The sequence below is a fragment of the Sardina pilchardus genome, chromosome 1, assembly GCF_963854185.1.
Source record: "Sardina pilchardus chromosome 1, fSarPil1.1, whole genome shotgun sequence".
In the NCBI taxonomy this organism is placed as follows: domain Eukaryota; kingdom Metazoa; phylum Chordata; class Actinopteri; order Clupeiformes; family Clupeidae; genus Sardina; species Sardina pilchardus.
The window spans coordinates 7,416,076-7,428,156 of record NC_084994.1 but is presented as its reverse complement, the minus strand read 5'-3'; positions in this window follow the sequence as shown (position 1 = coordinate 7,428,156).

The following is a 12,081-nucleotide window of genomic DNA, read 5'->3' as shown; positions in this document are numbered from 1 at the left end:
GAGCAGGTTTTGCACAGGTTAAGTTTGAAAGATAACCCGCTTTTGCTCAGGGTAGGCTATTTAAACCCACGTTTCCGCAGCTTTCTCGTGTTCGCAATGGCATGCCGAGAGGCCTATTAACATCGGAGCGCAAATAATTCGTGCAATTCACCGAGAGAGATTGATAAGACATTTTGATGAATTATGGCTGAAGCGATATCGTTTTTCACGTTAAACTTTAATATATTTAAATAGCCTTCTCCAGCCCTACGTTACCAATCGTGAACCTGCCTCAGTTCACTGCAAACTATTTGCATAGCTCTCCATTTATTTGCGAAGTGTAGTTTTCTGTACAGTATTTGAGATGCTGAGCATAGGGAAAGCTATAGTTCAGTGCGTAAAGTCTGTCTTGCGCTGGAGCGGTTAGTGCGCGACTTCATCCTCTTTCCTGGCCACAACTCACGAGGGTCATTAAAATGGAGTTACACCAACTCGTCTCACAGGTCACTAATGCTTTAAGTGTCCCCAAGTGGCACAGAAATTATCCTTGCTGTTGACTTTTCATATGGGTATCACGATGATACCATTCGGTTACAATATTATGTCATTGGGTGCATTGATGGCACAAGTGCCTATAAAGGCCCCAGCCATATATGAGGCCGATTATGTGAACAGGAAAGGCTATCACAGTATAAATGTTTAGGTAGGTATACGCAGCATAGTGGCCATTTCCAATATCTTCAAGATAGTTTGTTAATCGCTGTCGATTTTATCATTAGATGATATGATGCTTCGCACATGATTAGCCTATACTTATGTGGAGGCAAAATTGCCTGGTTCGGTCTACGATGCCAGGATGTAATTTGACATTTCAACAGACTGTGTTGCATTATGGATCATAGACCTTATATAATTGATGTGCTTGTGCAAGATAGCTCAAAGTTTGTATTTGGTCGCAGCGCAATTCGATGGGTAGCTCCTTGGGGATCGAGGCATGCCTCCCGACGCTCATCACCCTGTACCCTAATCCCGCTCCTGGACCACATGCAACATTTAACCTGGCACACAACAGAACCCGCGATTGAAAACAGATTTGAGATATTGAAGTCCAAATTGCAATGCCTACGTAGTATAAGAGTGTGTCCGAACGGGCTTGCGTAGCCTAATTGTTGCATGCGCCGTCCTCCACAATATAGCCATTCCGCGCAAAGAGATGTAGAAATGTATGTGGAAAAATAATATAATTACTACCATGAATCTTAATATTTTATCTTTACTTGATCAGATGATCGCTTGGGCCCATCGGAGTAGCCTACATCTTTATAAAATAACAGGTTATGTGGTAGGAATGCTAAGAAAACTTAACTGAGATATGAATAGATTCATAGTTCAAATATTTAGGAACGTGCTTTTGTATGCATTCACGCAGTCAGCGATCCGCTACCAGGGTTTCTCTGAATGGCAGTTGCTTTGGTGTTACTTTTTAAAACTTTTTCTAATTTATTACAGCCTGCGTTCGAGTTCTGAGAAACATGCGGCCCGTTTCGCCTAGAAATCTAGACGCCCCTAGCGGCAGCTAGCCTGTTTCGCCCTTTTGATCAGGATTTCCATGCTCCATACATAACGTCTTTATAGGTTTGGCGTGTACGCGCACAACCCAGTGTTAACCAACCCTGTGTTGATTAAACTAATTCATAACCGGCGCGGTGGAACCGACAACTCTGTTTTAGTCGGCTCAGGGTCAATCAACCTAGAGTTCAGCGTTAACTCTGTGTTTGTTAAACCTCCGTTCGTGGAATACCCCTCAGGGGCCTATTGCACAAAACTAGGATAAGGGATTAACCCGGGATATCTTGGTTATCCTGGCTCAATTTATCCGTGATCCAGTTGCACAAAAGCGGGATAGGGGGCAGCAGGATATGTTATGGTATAAGTTACCATGGCGATTTATTCTGTGGAGCTAGCCTGCTCCTGACCAGGCTCACAGCCAAGATAAGTTGATTCTAATGGTAATTACATTATCTGATTGGTTCAGCTAGCTGTCATTCAAATGAGACCTCCACGTGATTTTTTTTAAAGAGCTGTAGATTCCATTTATATATTATTTGCAACATGCATTTACTCGCAAAACACAGCAGAATGTCTGCCTAATACCATATGGATGTCATTTAAATTATGGTGGCCTTATAATTAATAACATAGCCTACTCGTTGTTTGCTTCTTTTTTGACAGATGTTTGATGAATAGGCTGCTGTAGTAGTTGATTGGAAGTGGAGGGGACATTTTTCGAAGGTGTTTTGAACTAATTCGGCTTTTAAGACAAATCAAGATACTTTGTGCATCTTTGCGGTGGCAAAGCGCTTCCTAATGACGTTGCGTGCCGAGACAAGGAAGCTCTCACACACGTGGGTGCATACGTAAATTTGCATTCAGTTGATCTGCCACACCTACTCCCGCTATGTAACAGAAATAATCATGATCCCCCATCCAAAAAAGTATAACTTTACCTCGTTGTTAGTCTATATCAAAAGCGGTTGTTTACTTTGTGTGCAAGACGCTATTTTTCGCGTCTTTTTTATTCCAACCGCGAGTTATTGGGGGAGAAACGAGAACGCGGACATACACCGGATAACTTACACCTGGCTTGATGAATCCGTGTCTGCTCATCCTGGATTGGTCTTTGTGCAACCAATTCAGCCGGTATGCTCTTGTTTAGGATTCAGTGATCGCGGCTCAGTAACTTATCCCGGATGTCTTAATTCTGCTTTTGTGCAACGGGCCCCAGGCTGTGATATTCCATTGTGTTGATATCCCATTATTGTGTTGTGTAGGGATTATGATATAATATTGTGTTGTGTAGGGATTATAATGTCATGTTAGTGGAAACGACTAACGATAAACATGTCTGTCAGGGATGTAGTGGTAAAATAAGAGGTGGGTAAATTATGAATTCTGGGATCACGTTGGGGTGGACTGGGGCGGTAGGAGCCCTACAAGAATAGAAAGGTGTGTGTGTGTGTGTGTGTGTGTGTGTGTGTGTGTGTGTGTGCGCGCGCGCGCATGTCTAGTGTGCAGTCACTAAATGCTAAATGTACACATATACTGTATATTCAATTATTGTATGCTCCCCTATGAACCGAATTACACAAAACTTGGCATGTCTTAATTGGTGAACTTGGGTGTCATAATAATCCTTACTTAAAAATCATTTTAACTAGGTGGCGATGTATTTGGAAAATGTTGAAGAAAACAAAAACAATCGGATGGGGGGAAAAAAACTCTCACGCGAGTTACGTGCGGCACGACACAGTAGCCTATATGCATAGAACCCCGCCATTCTGACCACAGGCGCCTATACTGACGCTTGTGAAAGTGAAAGGTCGAAAGTGAAAGGTTGTAAACACTATAGGCCTGATGCTGTACATACATCTGCGCCTCTGTGATCCTGACCACAGGCGCCTAACTGATGCTTACTCCCATAACGAAAGTGAAAGGTTGTAAAGTTATCATTCGACTTCATTGAGCCATGCAGCGGACAGCCTTTGTTTGAAGAGACGTCTTGGAAACGGGATGTTTCACTACAGGAACCTATTTCGTGGTGAGTAGGCCTACAATACTATACTTTTTCTTAGTTCTTCAGTAGCCAAACGGCAATGAAAGAAACACATTGAAATGAAAAAGGAATGTTGAGGCTGCACAGTATGTTACTCCTCTTATTAGACTGCTTTGTCTTCACAAATCTTTGTTGCTTTTGTCCCGTTCGATATCTGAGGAGAGAATATTAGCATACATCCAGTAGCCGTTTATCTGCCTGAGATATTTTAATTGGGCAACTGGACATGCTATACGGGAGGTGTAATAGTTCACCTTAATTTGTGTAGCTTGTGGAGTATTCAACTATTCAATTGTTTTATCATCTCAAGAAGACACAAGTCTATGGTTTGTAGCCTACCATATGCGTGAATGGCATCGACGTTGTGCACCTCGCAGGCTTGTTTTGTGTGTCCGCTCTCCAAAGACATTAAAACGTTCGCGTTGATTTTTTCTCAACTCAAGCACCATCAGTACTTAGGCCTGGTAAGGCTTAGCATCACACAGATTTGAACTTTGCTTTTCCTGTGGACCTGAAATATGTACCGGTATTTGAACTCCATGAACTTCAACTAGGCTACTATATTGTAGGCCTATAATTGATGGTATAGTTGATTATGTTTCCCCCCCCATTTGGTAGACTAGTATTTGAGAGTGTCTGCATTTTTTGCGCTGTGAAAATCTACGGTTTGTGTTCTGTGGCTTTCTTGTGGAACATGACAAATGAGATGTAGCCTACATGACCAATAAGGTATAGCTTACGTGACGACTGACGAATGAACCTTCAGGCGCTGCATGTCATGTTGATTTCTTTGCATTGTAAAATCGACTATATTGCAATCGTGATGTTGATGGTATAGTTGATGATGTTTTGGGGTATTTGATAGGCTAGAGTATGTGATAGTATTATCAACATGACAACATCCTTTATTTGTTTTTGTTTCGTTTTTTTCGATTAGGAGGAAAGCAACATGCTAAAGAAAATGCCTGTGGCTTTTCTGCGCGCCTGAAAGATGTAGCCTACGTGACAAATGAGATGTAGGCTAGTATGTGACAAAAATAACTTTGCTGGAATTGAAAGGTTAAGAACCTTGTGAACATGTGGTACAATTGAAACAATTAGTTGTGTCTCCTTGGAGAGTAATGCTCTGTGCTTATTATGCCTCCAGACCTTAGTAGTGATACAACATATCCACAATGAGTGGACATTGGATTACTGATGAAGCTGAATGGCTGTCTCTGACCCACACCCTGTAGGCTACCATCCGTTATCCCTTATAGACCAATGAACAGGCTACAACTGTAAATAGGCAATATTTAAAGACAACAAGTCATCTTTAGGTCAGCCTCCTCAAGTTCTAAGTCTGTCACTGGCAGTGAGAATGAATAGCAGGTGCCACACCTCTATAATAATAACAATGGTGATAAATAATGATTACAGTACAATGATAATACATGATAACAACATTTATCTATACAATGGTAATACATAATATTATTTATTTAATTTTTTTTTATTGTAATTTAACACATCTTAATTGTGGTACAATAGTTTGACAAGCACACATGTGTGTTTGACTGTTTATACACTACCAGTCAAAAGTTTACCAGATTTTTTTTTAAATCAGGACAGTTTTCAGATTACCTTATATTCTTACGTAAGGGTTCTCCAATGATATAGCAATTAGTCTTTTAAAATGAGACTAGGTTAGTAAATAGAATGTGCTTTTTGAACATTGGATGAATGGTTGCTGATAATGGGAAATGTAGATATTGCATTAAAAATCAGCCATTTTTTTCTACAATAGTCGAGAACCCCTTTGCAATTTTGTAAGCACAGTTCACAAGTTCTGATGAAAATGAGTAGACAGACTGGGTATACCCAGCCCGATCTGCTGGTGATTGGATTTCGCCCTGCAGCTCAGGTTGGAGACCTTCACATTTTTCTGTCCTGCTTCAGTTACAGATCTGTGGGGACCAATAACAAACTGGCTTATCCACTAACTCGGACCGTTGGTCTGATTGATTGAAGGACTTACAAGATTGAGCTTGGTTTGGTGATAGCCAGGCTAGAACATGTCTACATTTGATGTCTGTCAAGTTCAGTTGTTATTGAAAACAGAGTGTAGTGGCTTATGGTATTTCATGCAAATACTATGGATCACTGTACTGTATGTGGCATACCCCTTAGATCCTGTGTAACAACAAGTGTTCTGTGAAGTCAGACAACTAATGTACTAATGACACTGTATGTGCTATATGCTCTCTATCTTTCTCTCTCTCTCTTCTCTCTCTCTCTGTCTCTCTCTCTTTCTCTTTCTCTCTCTCTCTCTGTCTCTCGCTCTCTCTCTCTCTCTCTCTGTCTCTCTCTCTCTCGCTCTCTCCCTCTCTGTCTCCCCCTATAGGTAATCCTACCCCAGTGCTGGTGAACATGTACGGGACCCGTACTGTGGTGATGATGGGAGGGTTCTTGTCAGTGTTTGGTTTCACACTGGCCTCGCAACATACCTTACTGAAACTTCTGTTCCTTACCATGTGCCTCATCGCAGGTAAACACACATTTGCAGACACCTTTATCCAGAATTATGTACATATTTAATTCCCTTTAACCAGGGTGACTTACATATTCAATTCCCTTTATCCAGAATGACTTAACATATTTAATTCCCTTTATCCAGAATGATGTACATATTTAATTACCTTTAACCAGAATAATGTATTTAATTCCCTTCATCCAGAACGACTTATTTAATTTATATGTACATATTTAATTTACATTACAATGGCTATTGTCCCTGGAGCAACTGGAGGTTAAGTGCCTTGCTCAAGGGCACAATGGTGGAAGCCAGGAATTGAACTCACAAATTTCTTCCTCTCTCTCTCCTTCTTGCGGTCTTCCTTCCTCTCCCTCTGTCTCTCTCTCTCTCCCTTCTTTCTCTTTCTTACTGTCTTCCTATCTGTCCCTCTATCTCTCTCTGTTTCTCTCTCTCCCTCTCCTCCCACCTTCTTCTCCAGGCTGTGTCTTCCTCTTCACCCCCACCCTGGTGGCAGTGTTGTTGCAGTGCTCCACACGTTGGCACGTGATGGCCCTGGTGCTGGGCGGTACAGGAGTGGTCCTCTCCTCCTTCCTCTCCTCCTTCCTCTCCTTCTTCTTCTCCCTCACATCACTCCTCCAGCTGCTGGGGGTCCTGCTCATCCTTGGTGCACTCACCAAAGCACTGACCAAGGTAAAGACTAGTAGAAGGGGGGTGTCACTTGCGCTCAAGCCTTGTCGGTGCTCACAGTCCAGGACCACAGGATCAGAAACGCTGGCTGGGCTACTTCTAATAGACTAACCCAGAGAAGACCGGAGCACTCAGATTACTTAATAACTTTTTTTATTGTGGTGCACAAAAGACTGACGTTTCGACGCACTGCGTCTTCCTCAGAGTCAAAGACTCCGACTCAAACTTTGACTCTGAGGGAGACGCAGTGCTGAGTGCTCTGGTCATGTCTGGGTTAGTCTATTTAAAGTAGCCCAGCCAGCGTTTCCAAGGTAAAGATTAATTCACACTGACACCAGAACAGCTTTTTAGGGATTTCTGTGGTCGTCTGTCCACCTGTGCACACAACACAAACATCACCTTGTGGCTTGGTTTTCACTCTGATACACACCATCAACTGTGAGACCTCATATAAAGAGATGTCTGCCTCACCTAATAATGGGTAGCACATTAATTTAGGCACATTTGGACTCTAATCAAGTTGTAGAAGCGGACCATTGATAGAAGTAGGATACACCAGAGCTCAATTGCAAGTGTCATAACAAAGAGGCTGATTACTTGTGTCAATGGAATATTTCAATCTTTTATTTTTTTAGAAATTCACAAAACCCTCCAAACATCTGCTTTTTTTGTGAAGTGTTGGAGTATTGTGTGTAGATTGATAGGGAAACAAATAATTTGATCAATTTTAAGATGAGTCATAACAAAATGTGGAAAACTTTGAAGGGTCTGAATACTATCTGGGTAAACCAGCTGAAGGTATACGTTTTCGCTAGAGTTTCGCTGGTCAAGCTGGTCAACTATCATAAGTTGATCAAACAAGCTGGTCAACCAGTAAACCACCTTAAATTGGTCAGGCTGTTTTTTAGGCGATAGACCGTGACACTAACAAGGAATTTAGAAAACAGTAACAGAGAATTTCATTTTAGTGTAATTACACATGACACCAGAAAATGGTTGCATACTACTGCTAATGAGATCAGATAAATCCCCTTTTCCCTGTTTCAGCCAATGGAATTATAGCATGTCTAAACTGGTTATCCTGGAGATGTAGCCTTTGAGGGCTAATTCTCATCTTCAGTGATCTCCTCAGTTGATCTCATCACCATTGTTGGCACACATGCTTGCTTCCTTGGTGACTACCACTAATGCAACAAGTAGGCCTAGCCTACTGTATGCTTTGATACTTTCATGTGAGCATCAGATCATTCCCCTTTGGTTTCAGCCAATAAAATGCTTGCCTATATGGGGTAATTCTCAGCTTCAGTACTTGTTGCAATAGTGGCAGTCACCGAGGAGGCAAGCATGTGTGCCAACAATGGTAAGTTATCAGGGCCCTCTGCCAGTAGGATGAATATTCCTTTACCCAAGAAAGGGTCAAATTAAACTTCAGATTAGTGTTCCTTCTTTTTGACCCTTTTTAGTCGTTAATAGATCAGCTAAGTCTATGCCATCAAAAAATAAAAGAGATGGTTGTTGTAGAAAAAAACATCTGGACAAATGTATGTTTTGTGTTTTGTATGTTAGGGACCTTGTAGTCAGTCAGGCCTGTGTAGGCCAGTCAAGGTTCAAAGCAGTCAGTTCCAGTGATAGACACTAGGGGGTGCACATGGATTAAGGGTCCCTACTATTGACCTTTGACCCCCTAGGCCTGGCCTGAGATGGCTGTGCGTAATCCAGACCTGCCTGTTTTAAAGCCATGCAAATTAGACTACAGTGGCATTCATTTACTTTAGCCTATAGGCCCCCACCATAACATTTCTATTCAAAATGTGTTTACACTACACTACAATGCACATTTCTTCATGTTGTTCAGCTTGAGCTTCTTTCATCATCTTATATTTGTTATATCTCTTTATCTTGTCAGAGTACTGAAATCAAAGGTACTGTAGCAGTTCATGTTTAGCTACAGCTATAATCTATAGCATGAAACAAGACATAAAGCTGCATATGTCTCATTTACATTTCCAGAGAGACTCTCCCACTGCTGCTAGGATGAATGTCTCTCAAGAGAGAGAAGAGGCTGCAGGTCCCAGTGAGACACTCAGACCAGAGTTTGCAGCACACAGCTGTGTGTCTATGAAGCAAAGTAAGGACCCGGATGATGCTGTGTCACCAACACATTCTGATGATGGAGGGTAAGTTTACAAGTGACCCATTAAAATGTCTCCATAGTCCACAGGTAGCTATCAGGTCTTATATTCATCGTAACATTAGTCTGTTGTATTTGTGTGTTCTTTCGGTGTCAATTCCATGATAAATCCTCAGTTCAAGTGAGTTACACACTAAGATGAAACAAAAGTTGAATTCACTTATAATGTTGATTTAAACCCCACTCAGATAAAATTTTTAGAAATAAAAGCCTTTCGTTTCTTTTTTTTTGTCCCTTCTGACAGCGGAATTATTAGATTGGAAAATAGAAATCTGATGTTCTATAAGGGAGACCTGCAAGTCTGTGACACTGATGTCAGTGAAGCCTCTGTGTACTCTGGCATGTGCACTGAGATTGTCAAGGAAGAATCTGAGTTTCGCCAGAGGAAGGTCTACTGCTTTGTGCATCTGAGTGTCCAGGAGTTTCTGGCAGGTCTGTACCGTATGTGTTTCACTTGTATTTGGAGGAGAACCTTGAGGCACTGAAATCCCTCATCAGTGTTCAGCATAAAAATGAACTCAATCCATCATCTTTATCTTTCTTTCAATCAGCATTAGGATTAAAACCTCAACACAACTTGCATGTTTTACTTAAGAGTACAGTTGATAAGGCTTTGGAGAGCCAGAACGGACACATGGATCTTTTTCTTCGCTTTCTGATGGGCATTTCTGTGGAGAAAAATCACAAACTTCTGCAAGGTGTACTCAACTGTACACATAAAAGCTCAAAAAGCATAAAGGAAACATGTCAGTACATGAAGAAGCTCAACAACGAAGATCTTTCTCCTGAACGATGCATCAATCTTTTTCATTATTCATTTGAAATGAAAGATGATTCCATGTGCAAAGAAATTCAGACATACCTGTCATCACCAAAGAACATCACCCAGGAGTTGTCTCCTGCCCACTGTTCAGCACTGGCCCACATGCTTCTGATGTCTGAGGATGTGCTGGATGATATTGACCTGAAGAAATACAACACATCAGATGAGGGACGCAGGAGACTTCTCCCAGCTGTGAGGTGCTGCAGAAAGGCACGGTGAGTTTCTGATGGAGAGACTGCACTAACTATAGTGGCTAAATATAATGATGAAGTCACTGCTCAGAACGTGTTAGACATTAGATATTATCTAGGGGGGCGTATACAATTACTTTGCAGGCCGGATTTGGCCCGCGGGCCTTGAGTCTGACAGCTGTATAATAGCTGCTTTATTTGCATTGAAGTACAGTATATTTGTTATCTCTTTGATGCAGCATCCAATAATGCAAATATTTAGGGGTGCGTTCAAATTTATATTTGTTTCTCGCATGCAGAAGCCTGCAACAAATTCTTTGAAAACCTAAAATCTCAAACAAGATTGGAACACTCTGCGAGGGCAGAGGAAATTAAGGACAAAAAAAAAAAAAAATGTTTAAGGAACCCTTGCAAACAGTTTTCTGTTTGTTTGTAACTGTTCAGGGAAAGCATATTTGCCACAAATGTCCATCACTGTTTGGCGAATCAGAATACCTCTCAGATTCCAGGCTGTGAGATGAACAGAAAGACAGGGAGGTGAGCCATGAAGGTGATGCTGGTGTTCCCTACAGAAATGCAAATTGAAAATGTAAATATTGGTTGTTTTGGTTGTTCACTTCATGATTGTCTCCTTCTGAGAACTAGAGGGGCCTTGAGGCGTCACCTAGGGACAGCTGGAAAAAAGTTATTTCATTACTTTGGTTACGACCCTGTGCCCTCCTCAGGCCATCCTGTGTCAGTGCACGGGCGGGGGTTGGACCTTAGGGGGTTAATTGTTAATTGGGAGCACCTGTAACCAGGTGCTACTATATTAGGGGCTGTCCTCTCTTTTCCCATTAGGCACTTTTCTTCTTTCATGCAGACACCTATTTTGATTATCTCTTGCACTTGCACTCTCCTTTAGTTTATATCTCTCTTTTCTTAGTCTACTCATTTAGTCTCCTACATAATCTACTGATACCTACATTGCATCCACACACGCACGTCACTCCCATTCATTTTCCCCTAGACACTTTCTATTTGGTAACGTTGCTTAGTTTAATTCAATAAATTATTATTTGCTTTGAAGCTTGTTGTCCGTGTCCCTCTTTATGTTGCGGTCTGTAACGAGCCGGCCGTAACACTTTATAAAAACATGTATGGCAGCATACTATTTTATGTGGGATAATAAACCTTACATTTAACATGTGGCACAGAAAAACAGAACAAAACAGCTGTTGACATCTGTCACATGGTACATGATGTGTGTGACATGTTGTTCTTCCTACAGAACTGACCATGCTTTTGTAAGCAGAGCACGACAGCGTTTGCTGAAATGTAAGTTTTTATTGTTCATTCAGTATTTGTGATCATTCACATTCACATATTTTAGCATGGTATGCTTGAATGTGTGTATGGGTCTATAGTAGTGTGTGCACGTGCGTGTGTGCGTGCGTGCGTGCGTGCGTGCGTGTGCACGTCTGTATTCTTTCCTCTCTTCTTGTCTGCAGATGCCTGTGGGCTCACGCTGGACCCAAACACGGCAGGCAGAAATCTCTCTCTCTCTGAGGGGAACAGGAAGTTGACATATGTGAGTGACGAGCAGCCATATCCTGAACACCCAGAGAGATTCGACTACTGGCGTCAGGTGTTGTGTAGAGAGGGTCTGACTGGACGCTGCTACTGGGAGGTGGAGTGGAGTGGGAGAGCTGAGATATCTGTGGCCTATAAAAGCATCAAGAGGAAAGGGAGGGGTGATGACGCCACCATGGGACGGAATGCCAAGTCCTGGACTTTGGACTGCTCTCCTGACAGTTACTCTGTCTGGCACAATAAGAACATACCTGTCCCCTCCTCCGGCTCCAGAAGAGTAGGAGTGTACCTGGACTGGCCGGCCGGCACTCTGTCCTTCTACAGCGTCTCCGCTGATACACTCACCCACCTGCACACGTTCCACTCCACATTCACTGAACCACTCTGTCCAGGGTTTTATGTTTATTATGACTCCTCAGTGTCCCTGTGCCAGATCACATGAGCTCCTCCTCCAACTGGTATATCCACCTGTCACCCTCGCTCTACTCTCTCTAGTTTGTTGGAGGAGAA